Source organism: Cicer arietinum, chromosome 4, assembly GCF_000331145.2.
Source record: "Cicer arietinum cultivar CDC Frontier isolate Library 1 chromosome 4, Cicar.CDCFrontier_v2.0, whole genome shotgun sequence".
NCBI classification, from domain to species: Eukaryota; Viridiplantae; Streptophyta; class Magnoliopsida; order Fabales; family Fabaceae; genus Cicer; species Cicer arietinum.
In genome coordinates this window covers 37,594,651-37,610,260 of record NC_021163.2, presented here as the reverse complement: position 1 = coordinate 37,610,260, position 15,610 = coordinate 37,594,651, and the positions used below count along the sequence as shown (strand labels likewise).

The 15,610-nt window shown below is 29.9% G+C and overlaps 1 pseudogene; it reads right to left on the bottom strand.

Annotated features, from left to right (window-relative positions):
• The window catches only part of LOC101497195 (pentatricopeptide repeat-containing protein At2g44880-like), a 33,910-nt pseudogene that overhangs the window by 16,537 nt on the left and 1,763 nt on the right, over positions 1-15,610 (bottom strand).

The following is a 15,610-nucleotide window of genomic DNA, read 5'->3' as shown; positions in this document are numbered from 1 at the left end:
AAGAGGAAGAGAAAGAGAAATATTGATCAAATCACTGTAGCTTTCATTGATTCGCCCCAAAAAGATTTTGATAATTTTGCATGAGAGAGCATACATCTGATTCTATTAGGATTCATTCTCTCCGCCGCATCATTATTCTGAGGTGTCTTTGGAACTATTTATCAAGCCTATTTTCATTTTCTCTACAATACTCTTCAAACGGACCTCTGTATTCACCACTATTATCTAATCGAACACATTTCAATTTCCTTCCCTTTTCTCTTTCAACACTTGCATGAAAATGTGTGAAGACTCCAAGAACCTGGTCTTTTGATTTCAAAGGAAAAGTCCACACTTTTCTAGAGTGTTCGCCAATAAAAGTAACAAAATATGATGCACCAACAAGAGATTTATTACCCATCATGCAAACATTAGTATGAACTAAATCAATAATATTTTGCCTCCTATGAGGACCAATATTATGAAAAGAAAATCTCTGTTGTTTTTCTTGCAAAACAATGAGTACAAATTTTTATAGACGTACCTTTCACAAGAAGGAACTTTTTCTTGACAAGTATGCTGAGTATTTTCTCACTCAAGTGACCAAGGTGCATATGCCATAAATCAGAAGAGGCATCTTTAATTGTATTCACTTTTTCCTTGCATAGCTTTGTAGGCATTTGATGACTCTTCATCATATGCATATTTTTCATTGTTTTTAGTCTTATTTATCTTTCATTCTTTAGTTAATTTAAGGAGTTATTTGATATATTTTTGTTAATTTTATTTGATATGTTTTCTATGCTTATTGTGTTATCAGCTCTATTTTATTTTCTTGTGGGGAATAGTGTTTTTCTTAGTGAACCAAGAGAAAAAAAATTCAAGGTGCACCATAAAGCAAAATTTTTTATGAGGATTGTTATCAGTTTTAAAGAGTTCAAAAAATTCAGCGTCAAAGAAACAACAAAGAGTATCTTTGATGCTCTGGTCCTCAACTATTTGAGATGGGACAAGATGAAGACATTGCAAAAATGTATTCTAAATGTCAAACTCTAGTTTCCGAATTTAAAGTTCTCCAAAAGTGTTACACTATCTCTAATCACGCAAATAAGATTCTTAAAATTCTTCCTAGCAAGTGGAGACCAATAGTAATAGCAATTCAAGAAGCTAAAGACCTAAGAAAAACTACCTTTTGAAGAACTTATGAGTTCACTCATATCCCATTAGAATGAACTAGGTTAAGATGAGCCAGAGAAGAAGTCAAAGTCCTTGGCTCTCAAATTCAAAGGAAAGAAAGCAAGCTCCAAGGCCTTGCAAGCGATTGAAAACTTAAAGGAAAACAAATAAGATGTCCAAAGTGAAGATTGAGATGATGAAAAGTTATCTTTTATCTCAAAGAAAATCCACCACATTTGGAATAACAAGAAGAAATATTTTTCCAAAAGATATTTCAAGAAGAAATTAGCAGAGAAAAAGGTAAAAAATCGGAAGAAAAAATACAAAATCATTTAATATGAATGCAAAGAACCAGAACATTAAAAGTCAGAGTGTCCTAAACTTGAGAAGGAAAATTTCCAATGAAATGACTTCAATGCAAACAAGAAAAGTAAATGGCTACTTGGGATGACCCTGATGAATCATCTAGTGAAGATTAAGGGCATACAAATATGTCTCTGATGGTATATTCCCACTCTGACTTTAATTATAAAAGTGAGTATGTTGATGAAGAAATCAAGGTACTATATGACCTATCTTGAAATCAACTTACAACTATGTTAAATGAGTTTCTAAACTAGAATCATAATGTATTTTCAAAACTAAAAAATCTTAGAAAAGCTTAAGCCATCTTAACAAATATATACGGTTCCCTTAAAAAATATTTGACAACCTAAAAAGAGAAAATTTAACTGTAACGGAAAATGTTTCAAAAAATTTAGAGGATAGGATATGTAATTATGTTAAGTATGAAAAAATCTTTCAAGAATTTCTTGCAAACAACATAGACAGAAGCCAACAAGCCTCTATGATCTATGGTGTTAACTAGAACAATAAATGAGATATTGGTTTTTAAGAACTAGAGGAAACTCCTAAAATTAGCTTACCTGACATTGCTTGCTTATATTGTTGAAATAAAGGTCGCGCGATAAAAGAACTTTTCATATGCAAAAAAATGGAAAGACAAGATATCTTTCAAAACTATTAGACTATGACCCAACCAAATTTGGGTACTTGGACAATAGAGGCTCACGACACATGACGAGAGAAAAGTATGTGTTCAGAAACCCAAACCTCAACGAAGGAGGATTCGTAGGATTTGAAGGTAATTAGTAAGGTAAGATCATAGGGCATAGCACATTAGTTAATGTCTTTTTTCCCTCATTAAAAATATTTTACTTCTAAAAAGACTAATACTTAACTTACTAAACATAACTCAATTAAGAAACAATGGTTATGAAGTTTTCTTCAATTAAAAGTCATGTAATACAATAATTCAAACATATGGGTACTTACTATTTACTGGTCAAAGGAAACATAATATTTACAAAATAAACTTATCTTATTTGGAAAAACAAAAAGTAAAGTGTCTCGTGTATGTGAATGAACAACAACTGATTTGACACAAAATGTTTTGGACATATAAACTTGATATTACTCTCAAAGGTTAAAATACTTAATCTAGTAAGAGGCTTGCCAAATCAAAAATATGAATCCGATTTTCTTTGTGAGGCATGTCATAAATGGAAACAAGCAAAATCATATTTTTCTTCAAAAAGTGTTGTTTCCAATGAAACTTTTAAAAAGATATGTTCTTTTTGCAAAAAAATATGGTCATTTAGAATCCAAATGCTTTCATAAGAAGATATCACATGAAAAAGTAACTAACCAAAATGAACTCAAGTTACTATGGATACCTAAGATGTTACTAACCTCACCTGAAGAAGTGCTTTCTAACAATGAACAAAAAGTCTTGGTACTTGGATAGTCGATGCTCTAGACAAATGAATGGAGATAGAAATTGTGTTCCCTTATTTAAGAAAAAGAATAGAGGATCAGTTACATTTGGAAACAATGACAAAGCTCAAATAGATGTTAAAGGTATCATAAGTACAAATAATTCTACAAAAATTGAATATGTTCAATATGTGGAAGATATGAAACATAATTTACTTTGTATCAATCAATTATTTTATAGTGCTTTTGAAGTTATTTTTAAATCTAATTTATGTGAAGTATAACAATCTTCATCTTGAAAAACTATTCACTTTCGGTCAAGAAAAAATAAAATAAATCTTGTTTTAATATAGTTCAAAAAGATAAATGGATTTTGATTAAAAGGACTAGTCGTGTTAGTATGAAAACCATTTCAAGGTTATCAAAACTTGACTTAGTTAGAGGTCTTCCAAAGATCAATTTTGACAAAGACAAAATATGTGAGGCCTGTGTAAGAGGTACACAAGTGAAGAGTAGTTTTTAATCCATAAACACAATTTTAACTAAAAGATCTCTTGAACTACTTCACACTAATTTGTTTGGACCTGTCAAAACTACAAGTTTTAGAGGAAATAAATATGGTTTTGTCATAGCAGATGACTATTCAAAGTTCGTATGTGTTTTATTTCTAAAATAAAAATTTGATTTTTTTGAAGCTAAGAAGTTTCAAAACGGGAAAGGTATAAACATTATTTCACTAAGAAGTGATAATGGAGGAGAATTTGAAAACTCTTTTTTCAATAATTTTTCTTGTTAAAGGACTACAACATAAAATGAGGTAGTTGAAAAAAAAAACAGAACTCTTCAAGAAACGGCAAAAACAACTTTATATGAATCAAATGTTGAAGAGTATTTTTAGGTTGAAGCTGTAAACACTTTTTGCTACATTTTAAATCATGTTTCAATTAAGAAAATCCTAAATAAAACTCCGTATGAACTTTGGAAAGACAAAAGGCCAAATATTTCTTACTTCCATACCTTTGGTTGTTATTGCAATATTTTGAACAATAAAGATAACTTGGGAGAATTTTACTCAAAGTGAGATAAAGGAATTTTCTTAGGATACTCTACATCCACTAAATAGTATAGAGTATACAATTTGAAAACACAACTTATGGAAGAGAGTACACATGTTATTTTTTTATGAATTTGATGAGTCACTTGATGAAAGTACAATTGATGCTGAGGAAGATGAAGCTGGAGAACAACAACAACAAACAAATGATTAAAAAGATGAGAATGATCAAGTTTCTACTTCAATAATTCCACCAAGAATTTGAAGATTGATTGATCATCACCCTCAAAATCAAATCATTTGAAGAACAACTAATGGAATTAGAACTAGATTATCTTTCAAAGATAATGATTTTAATAGGGAAATGATCTCTCAAATTGAACTCAAATCCATAAATGAAGCAATCGTACACGATCATTGGATTGAAGCCATGAAATAAGAAATTTCTCAACTTGAGAAGAATGATGTTAGGACTTTAGTTCCAAAGCCTCAAAATCATTCTATCATAGGAACAAGATGGGTGCTTTGAAATAAACTTGATGAATAAGGTAAAGTCATTAGAAATAAATTTAAACTTGTAGCTCAAGGCTCCAATCAACAAGAAGGTATTAACTGTGATGATGACAAAAAGATATTGATTGAGATACAAAATTCATTCAGAAAATAACTTTTAATATCAATTAGACTTTTTCAAATGGAAGTTAAAAGTGATTTTCTGAATGGATTTTTGAATGGCTACATCTAGGAGGCATCGTTATTACTTAGTTTCACTATTTAGATTTCCAACAACTATACTATTCATTTGTACTTAACTCTGAAAAAGTAATTTTTTTTTACTTTAAACACATCAACTCCTTCTTCCTTCATATTTCTTCTCTAATTTTTGAAAATTCAACATGGCAAAATCAAAATAATTTGTGAGAAAAGGTATTCATGATCGTCCACCTTCAAACCCACCATCTCCTTCACCTCATCTCTCACCCATTCCATGATTACCATCTATTCCACCTCCCCTTTCTAAAATTCTAACACCTGATCACATTATTGAAATGCAACCCCTAGATGTGGCTCATCCTATCGATCCTACAACCTCTACTCCATACATCCCAATCACTTCTCCACATTTGGCTAAGGTTAAGAAATCCAAATCTTTTGGCCTTGGACAAATCAGATCGTCATGCATTCAAGCTAAAATTAGTACCAAGAAGAACATTGAGAATGATACAACTATACAAATTATCCATGATCCTGACTCTGAAGCCACACTCTTACCACCTAAAAATTATTTTCCCAAACCTTCACCTAGAAAACCAACTTCACTTATTCCTAAACCCTCTCCAAAAACCACACAAAAACCTTCCCCTACTACATCTGAAACCAAACAAAAAGTATCATCTTCTACCTCTACTAAAACACCTAAAAAAAATCCAAACCTTCTCGCAAAGTTTTTGAACCAATCTCTAGCAAGCCAAATAAAACCACTTCAAAGAACCAATCTTTTTCTACCAAATCCTTTGAAAAATCCAAAGCCAAATCCAAAGGAAAGAAGCCAATCTCTTATTACTTTCCTAATAATTATATTTTTAAAACCAAGAAACCCCTCTCTTTGATAGTGGCTATCACTTAATCTTCAAAGAAAAATGGATTAATAGACTTATTGGAATAGGTCGATACTTCAACGATGACAATCTTCTTGATCTAATGAAGTATAGAAATCCATTGGGTTGGACACACTTCTTTGAAATTCAAGAAGATTATTACCCAATAGTCATTCAAAGCTTTCACTTCAGATCACAAGTCTTTGAAGACAAGAACCTTCTTATCTCCATCCTTAAAGAATATGACATCATTTTACCTTGATGTTTTGGCCAAAATTTTGAATCTCCACACTAAAGGACCTATATTGTATGATGGCTCTTGGTACCAAACCCTTGATGTTGACAAAAATGAAGTCATCAATGAAATGTTTGTGGATGAAACCAACTTGGACTCCTCCAATCTCAAATCTGATTTCAAAATACTACACAACATGAGTCAACATTGTTTACTTCCTAGATCCAGAACCAAGAATAAGATTTATGACTGTGACCTCTTTCTCATGTACCACATCTTTTATGGTCTCGAAACGAATCTTCCTTATATGATTCTTCATTATATGATGTGTGCAGCCCTTGTTGTCAACAAAAAGACCACAATCCCTTAGGTATGGTACTTGCAAAAACAATTGAAGTTTTTCAAAGTTCATCTCAAAGATGAAGTCTCTCTCACTTTATTTTCAAAATTCACTTTCAAAAATGTGAGCCACATACGAAAGGATCCGTCACAAAAAAAAAAAAAAAAAAAAAAGCCAATCTCTTATTACTTTCCTAATAATTATATTTTTAAAACCAAGAAACCCCTCTCTTTGATAGTGGCTATCACTTAATCTTCAAAGAAAAATGGATTAATAGACTTATTGGAATAGGTCGATACTTCAACGATGACAATCTTCTTGATCTAATGAAGTATAGAAATCCATTGGGTTGGACACACTTCTTTGAAATTCAAGAAGATTATTACCCAATAGTCATTCAAAGCTTTCACTTCAGATCACAAGTCTTTGAAGACAAGAACCTTCTTATCTCCATCCTTAAAGAATATGACATCATTTTACCTTGATGTTTTGGCCAAAATTTTGAATCTCCACACTAAAGGACCTATATTGTATGATGGCTCTTGGTACCAAACCCTTGATGTTGACAAAAATGAAGTCATCAATGAAATGTTTGTGGATGAAACCAACTTGGACTCCTCCAATCTCAAATCTGATTTCAAAATACTACACAACATGAGTCAACATTGTTTACTTCCTAGATCCAGAACCAAGAATAAGATTTATGACTGTGACCTCTTTCTCATGTACCACATCTTTTATGGTCTCGAAACGAATCTTCCTTATATGATTCTTCATTATATGATGTGTGCAGCCCTTGTTGTCAACAAAAAGACCACAATCCCTTAGGTATGGTACTTGCAAAAACAATTGAAGTTTTTCAAAGTTCATCTCAAAGATGAAGTCTCTCTCACTTTATTTTCAAAATTCACTTTCAAAAATGTGAGCCACATAAACAAAAAGAACCCACAAAAAAAAAAAAAAAAAAAAAAAAAGAAGAGTTACATAATTCTCACCTGATAATAATAGTCCAAAGGATGACCAAGAGACTTCAAAAAAGAAAAACGGCGAAAGGACTCAACAATTCAATGAAATGGAACAATTGCTTGAAGCAATTTTAGAGGAAACAAAACGTTCTCCCAACGAAGAGAACATTCTCCATAAGGATGATGCCAATATGTCAAAAAATGTTGCTAATTCTAAACATTAAATGGACAATAATCAAGTCCATTCTGAAATGATTGTTGAGTATACTTCCATACGTGAAGTCACTATGATTACCATGGCAACGAGTTCCACAAATTTGGTCAAATTCCTCTTCTTGATCCCACAAACTTTGTAATTGGAAATGTATCACAATTTGTCCTTGCATTTATGTCCCTTACTAGCAATCCTTGTATCTTTTTTGGGTCTCATACACCAATTCATGACTCCACTGTTCCTATCCCACTTGCTTAATCATCCACCTTTTCTCTTCCAACTTTACTTGAAAATTTTGGATCTTTGAATACTTTCTACACTATTAAAGGCTCAAGCTATTCCCAAAATCAATATGCAAATGCACGCCCTCCCAAGAGATCCAAAGTTGAGCAAAATACTTCCAAAACTAGGAAAGACATTGCTAAGATTTTTTAGGCATTGGTCATTTTGCAGACACATCTCATTCTCTTAGTAAATATATTTTTGATGAAGTTTTCCCCATGTTTGGTATTAATCCACCTGCTCAAGATATTTCTATGCCATCCACTTCATCATCCTCTACTGCTTCTTCACCATCCATGTCTTCTTGAAGTTGCTACTATCCACTCCCTCTTTTTTTGATATGACAAAAGGGGATAATGAACTAGGATGATGATGTTTTAAAAAATTTAATTAGGATTGTAATTAGGAATTTAAGAAGTAATGTTTTGTACAAATTATTGCTTGCTTGCGTGCTTGCTTCCTTTTATTTTCTCAATTTCTAAACTAGGGCTTTTAATTGTTGAACCATGATCAATGTTCATGTAAAATCATTTTGTGATACTATATTGTTTTGATAGGAATGAAATATATTTATGTTTCACAAAATTGTCTTTGTTTGTTATTGCTAAGTTAACTTGATTATTGGATGCTAAAATTGAGGGGGAGCTTTTTGATAAAATGCAAGCCTTATAATCAAGCCTTATAATCAGTTCATTGAAATCAGAATTACAAATTAAAAATCTAATTCAAGAAGTTTGTCATCATCAAAAAGAGGAAGGTTGTTGAAACAAAATCCCAATTTAATATTTTAAAGATAACAAACATCTTAAATTATATTTTTAAGATTCTAATCATTTTGTGATCTAATATGTGTTTTTGAGTGTTCTAAGATTGATAACATGAATTTATTTTAATCAAGTATTTTACTCATAAAAGAACAAAACATCACTTAAAATTACACAAAAAACAATGTTCTGTCTGATGTAGAAAAATGTTTTCTTTGTTGGATTTTTGTGACATAATATTCTTTCTCATTTCGAAGCAAGTATCATCACCTTAAATGCTTAAGTCAACTTAGAAACAGACAAGGAATAACTTTTTATTTGAATTATTTTCAATAATATTTAATTTAAGAAATGTTGCACAAACAAACTTATTGGCAGAATAGTGGAAGAACATTTTTTATGGTATCAAACAAAGGAATATGTCATAAAGACATTGATTGATTTATCGTTAGCCTCATCTCTGTTTTCATATTTTATTTAGACCAATATGAGCAAGCCAACTAACACTTTGACATACATACATTGACCAACATTTTTAGAAAGAACATTCTATTTGTTCTAAAATTTGCAAGCACAAAAAGATAAAAACAAAGTACACACAAGTATAAGTGATAGTTGAAACTTTTTCCCTTCCTCATATTTTCTCATAAAAGCAACTTGCAGTGTCTCCATCCAGATTTCGAAGCTACATTTGGTCACAAAAAGTAGAAGAATGTTCTTCTCTAGAAGATAACGTTATCTTTGAATTACACTAAAACATGAAGACAACTCATCAAATATGATTGTTTTATGGATTATCGTGTCCAACATCTCTTTTTTCCATCAACAAACTGAAGTTCTCCTCATCTATAAATAGGAATAGATGCAAAACATGAAGACCAAGAGTTTAAGCTACAAATCATAAATTACTTGTTTTATTCTCAAGTTACTCACAAGACTCTCTTTTATTATACGCACTTCAGTTTTAGATCTTTAAATTTGAGCTTCATATTTTTGAGTGTGCTAATACATTTACTTTGGTTCTCAAATTTATCTTTGAGTTTTCATAAGCAAAGAACTTGTACACTTATTCATATACTTATAAAAATATTTCAAAGTCTTTCCTTTGTGATTGTTGAGAGTAAGATTGTATTAATTTATTTAGACTGAGTTTGTAAATCTGCTAAGGTTGTGATAATATATTGTAAGCATGTTGAGGCTTTGATAATATAGTGTATTAGATCAAGTTGTGATCTAAAGAAAAGATTGTAAAAGTGTGGTGAAAAAACGTTCTCTTAGCAAGATAGTAGACGTAGTCCAAGGTTAAGGGTGAACCATGATAAATTTATGTGTGATTCTCTTTACCTTAATCTTTTTCTTTTGCACATTAATCACCTTGTAAAATATTGTTCTACTTCACCATCTATGTCACCAAGTGAAATTGGGTCAATTTATCCCAAAAGTGTTATCTTCGGAGTAATGCTTGATTATATTTGATATAAACCAAGTTGTGTAGTCTCTTATGCTCTAGATTATTTCTTTTCTTAGAATAAATCTGCAACATAAAAATTTAATAAGTAATTATAGTTGTTGTAGAAATTAAAAACTATTAAAGTATTAATAACTATTAGGAATTGCGTTATTTACTTGCTTAAAAATGCTCCATTGGATTCACATTCCAATGCACTACATCTCAAACTCATGATCATTATAACCAATTGTTGCAGATTAGGAATTGATGCCTATACATTCCCCACCATTGTGCTAGAATACAAATCCAAAGATATTATGCAATATGTGTAACAAATTTTAAAATTTAGAAGAGTTGAAAAATACATTAGTTCTCACCTGGTGAAATTGTATTCCTTTGTGAAATTGCAAAGTTATTTCCAAACATACCACCAATTGTTTTATATATTGACATCGCTGAAAGAATCTATTTTCTTGCTTTCCAATGCATGCATACATCCCATTAGTCACTTGAAAATCATATTCAATATATAGAAGGGTTGGTGTAAAAGAGTTATGGGTTTAGAAAACAGTTAGCTTCATCAATCGGTGATGAAGTTTACAAGTCCATCTATCATCAATAATTTCAAAAACTTTTTATTTTCTTTCATTCATATCAAAAGACTTTAAAATAACCTTTTTAGCCTTCTCCATTGCCTCGTAAGTATAACCCATGGATGGTTTTCTCTCGCTATGAACAAGGAAAAACACTCGAACAAGAGGGGCCATCGCCTTGAGTGTATGCACTATATTATTCGAAAAAGATGTCATGATTATAGTATTTGTTTCTTTTTCTCCTTTGGTTTCCTTGGACAATTTATTACTTGTCCAGTCGTCATATACAAAAATCTTTCTCAAATTTGGTTTCTCCTTGTAAAGCCTTTCCAATGTGAGGAAGGATGTGGGAAACCGATTTACTGCATGCCTTACTCATTCCCTTTTGTTGGTAAAGTACCTCAATAGTAGATGAATCCAACAAGAAAGATTGCCATATAAAATGTGTTTTTTATAAGAGGGAACTTTCCAATGTCCTCTAACATCAAATCGATGCAGTGAGCTGCACAAGGAGTTCAATATAAGTGTGGCCTTTTTTCTTCTAGTAACTTTCCAACAAGCAAATAGTTGCTACCATTGTCTATTATAATTTGTACAACCTTTTCTTCCTCAATCTCATCCACAACTGAGTCAAGCAACTCAAATATTTTCTCTTTGTTATTCACAATGTCTTGACACATCAATAGATTTAATGAACATTGTCCCTGTTGGACAATTCACCAAGATGTTGATTATGGATCTTCCCTATCTAACCATCCATCCATCAGACATAATGGCTTTTGAAAAAATCTTCATTGTGTGCCAAATCCTTGATAAGAAGAAGAACTCTCATATCATGGTAAGATGGAGGCTTCAAGTATGATCTAAAACTTCCAACAGCAGTAAACATGTCATGAAAGCTTTCCAACTTAACCATATCAAAAGACAAACCAACTTGGTATCAAAATCATGCTATGTACTAATGAACTCGAGCAGTAGCCTCCTTATCACATGCATCCCTAATGCTTTATTGTCTTAATTTTTCTTTTTTCTTTGTTTGAGTTGCGGTCTCAAAAGATGCTTCGTTATCACTATCACCAATAGTCATCAAGCATATCTAGCTTCACCCTTTAATAGCTTCACCCTTTAATAGCTTCACTATCTTCCTTCTTTATATTCTTCCACTACAAGAAAAAAAAAAAGGATTTGTGAAGTTCAAATGCCCTCACAAAGAGAGAAAAACAGCCATAGACAAATTTGTGGCAGCCTTTGGCAGCCACAAATAAGCTAATCACAAAGGTTTGTGGCGGCCAAAATGGTCACAAAATTGCATTTTTTTTGGTGCCATTTTTGAGGGTTTGCCTTCACAAAATTGTGACAGAAAAGTCCACCAAGCATATCTAGCTTCACCCTTTAATAGCTTCACCCTTTAATAGCTTCACTATCTTCCTTCTTTATATTCTTCCACTACAAGAAAAAAAAAAAAGGATTTGTGAAGTTCAAATGCCCTCACAAAGAGAGAAAAACAGCCCTAGACAAATTTGTGGCAGCCTTTGGCAGCCACAAATAAGCCAATCACAAAGGTTTGTGGCGGCCAAAATGGTCACAAAATTGCATTTTTTTTGTTGCCATTTGTGAGGGTTTGCCTTCACAAAATTGTGACAGAAAAGTCCACCAAGCATATCTAGCTTCACCCTTTAATAGCTTCACTATCTTCCTTCTTTATATTCTTCCACTACAAGAAAAAAAAAAAAAAAAGGATTTGTGAAGTTCAAATGCCCTCACAAAGAGAGAAAAACAGCCATAGACAAATTTGTGGCAGCCTTTGGCAGCCACAAATAAGCCAATCACAAAGGTTTGTGGCGGCCAAAATGGTCACAAAATTGCATTTTTTTGGTTGCCATTTGTTAGGGTTTGCCTTCACAAAATTGTGACAGAAAAGTCCACCACAAATTTGGGAGGGCTTAGGCCGCCACAAAAGACTAAGAATAAAATCGTAAGCATTTGTAAGGGTCTAGACCGCCACAAAAACTGTACTTTGTGAGAGCTTAGACCGCCACAAAGGATGACATGACATAAATTAACCGGTTTGTGCGGGCGTAGGCCGCCACAAACTCTCTCATTTGTGGAGACTTAGGCCGTTGTGTGACTTTATTAAAAAATAATAATTTTATAAAATTCACAATTAATATTAAAAATGATATTATATATAAAAAATTAATATTAATATAATTTAAATTTAAATAAATATTATATATTAATAAATTATATATATCAAACAAAATAAATTATATTCGAAATTATATTCAGTTTAAAATAAATATTATATATTAATAAATTATATAAAATTATAAATTTAAATTATATATACCATACAAAATAAAATATTCCAAAATAAAATATTGTTGTTGCCGAAACATTGGTTGTTGTTGTTTGCTGTGAAAATGTGTGTGTGTGTATATATATATATGTTTATTTTGAAAATTAAATAAATTTTACACGATCATTAATAAGATCGATTTTTATATATAAATTATTTTATTTTTCAAAAGCATTATATATATTGTTATTAACATCTACAAATTACTAAATAATAAATTAGGACATACTTTATATATCAATTAAGTGAGCATTTACTAATAATATAATAAATCGTAATAGAGACTATATCTAAATTAAAATAAAATTTTAAATAAGATTTAATGAACTTTTTCTTAAAATAAGTTCTTATAAACCAAAATAGATACCGTAAAACTATATAATTTTTTTGTGCGAACTCAACTACAACTCTTTGTAATAACTAACAACAAATATTAATATCATTAATTTTAATAATATTTTTATTATGTTTCAAATTTTTATTTATCATATATAATGTAAGCAACATAATTTCTAATTTTTTTTAGACAAATCTACCAATATTTCGAATAATGAACTTTTTATGTATTTTAAAAATAATATAAAAATATTTTATATTTATGATATTACATATTTTATGATTAGATCATTATTATAAATCTTGTTTTTAATAAGTATTATTTTGTTGCTAAAAGAATTACAATTTCTTAATAAAATTATATTTTACTAACATAATAAATCATAATACCAATAATAACTATAATAAAAAAATAGCACTTCATCAACAATTAAAAAATAACTACATTTTAATTTGAGTATAAATTTTATAAATTATATATTTTACTAGTAATTTGTTTAACAAATCTTACTAATATTAAATTTTAAAAATAATATTATACTTAATTTTAAAAATAATATATTAATCTACATTCTAAAATAAAATATTAAGTCTAAAAATATTTTAAAACCATATAACAATAATAATTATATAATTACTAATCTATATTTAAAATGCATTACATATTTGATATCGAGTAGTGTTCGACTTGAAGCTTACAAACAAGTAACAATTATTTGCAATAACCACAATAACACTACTGTCAAAATAAAAATTAAATAATATTCATTAAAAAAAATAACTTCAAATCAAAAACAACATTAAAAATGTCAAAATTTAACAAATAAAAGAGAAATATTGGAGAAAAAATATTTGTAGAGAGAAATGGGAGAGAAAATTTAGAGAGAAGCTAGAAATGAAAAATGAAAGGAAGAGTTATATTTATATGAGAACAATGACACTTTGTGGCGGGCAAAGCAGTTATAAATGCGCGGTACACTACACATTTTGTGAGGGTTTTTGCAGTCACAAATGAGTGACTTTGTGGCGTGTGAGGGTTTTTGCCCTCACAAAATGCTGCTGAAATTTTAATACTTCTGAGAGTTTTTCCGATGACTAATTTATGAGAGTTTTTTTCTGCCACAAAATATTTTATAAGTTTGCTGCAAAATGATTGTGTTGTTGTAGTCTTCGCATTCTGAACCAATTCATCTCTGACCTATGTTAGGCATTTAGTACAAGGCTTGCAATTAATTACCCTTCATTCCCATCAAATGATGTTTCGTTCTAGTGATTCCACCCTGAAGTGTCTATGTTAAAAAATAATTGCAGATGCATACGTACTGGTATCGTTTTCATGTAATGGTTTATAGTATTTCAAACCAAGGTCAACCCTAACAACAATTGTTGAAGGATCTGATGTTCTCCCCTTGACATACTATAACAAAAATTGCAAAATGTATAAATAAAATTACAATCAACTATCCACACATCTAAACTATGACGGTTTGTCCTTTAATCTTCGTCGAATAATACAATCAAGAATGAAAAAATTTCTATATTATGACGGTTTGTCATTACAATCAACTATCCACACATCTAAACAAATAGCAGACCTTCACCTTAAAGACGATTTTATGAAAGTTATTCAATACCAACACTAATATGATTGGAAATAAATTTTTGGAATAAATGACATTCATACACGTTAGAAATGCAACTCCAACAAATAATGCAAAAGAAATGAGATTTAATGAAAAAGAGAATATAATACAAAATTCATTCTCGAATTTGAGTATTGTATAATTTTCAATAAGTTTTCGTATATAGAAATCTATCATTTTCACTATAAATAAAACATACGGTTAGATAAATTATATGGTTCCAACTAAGTGTATAAAACACAAATTAATTAGTGTATATAATATATTACAAAAATTAAAAAGATGAAAAAGAATGTCCACTTGTTTTGAAGCATATTTTATATAAACATCATAGGAACTCTTTATCTTAATATCATGTTATAAACAATTATTATTTTAAATAATTCCTCAAATTCATTTGTTAAAATTTAATATCGTAAAAAATATTTTATTGTTTCGTTACTTTATTTGTTGTTTGTATTTGTAAAATTAAATAAATGTCAAATATATTTTTAATATGTAATATAAGTTAAAAACTATAAAATATTATGTAAATCCTCTACAAAACAATTAACCAATTCAAAATATTGTGAAAGAATATTGTAAAATGAAAATTTTATTTATTTATTTAACGGTGTCTATTTTAAAATTAAAAGAAAAAATATTATGAAAATGTATAAATAATTTCTAAAAAAAATATTGTTTGAAGGTGATAACATTTATCATAAAGATTATGGCTTTGTGATGCATCTTATATTGTTTTTATTTATTTATTTTTTTATTTTTTTATCAACATTGATATTTTTTTGGATATTTCATCACTAACATCGTCTTTAGGAGCTTCATTGTTGTCTTCGACTATGTTCC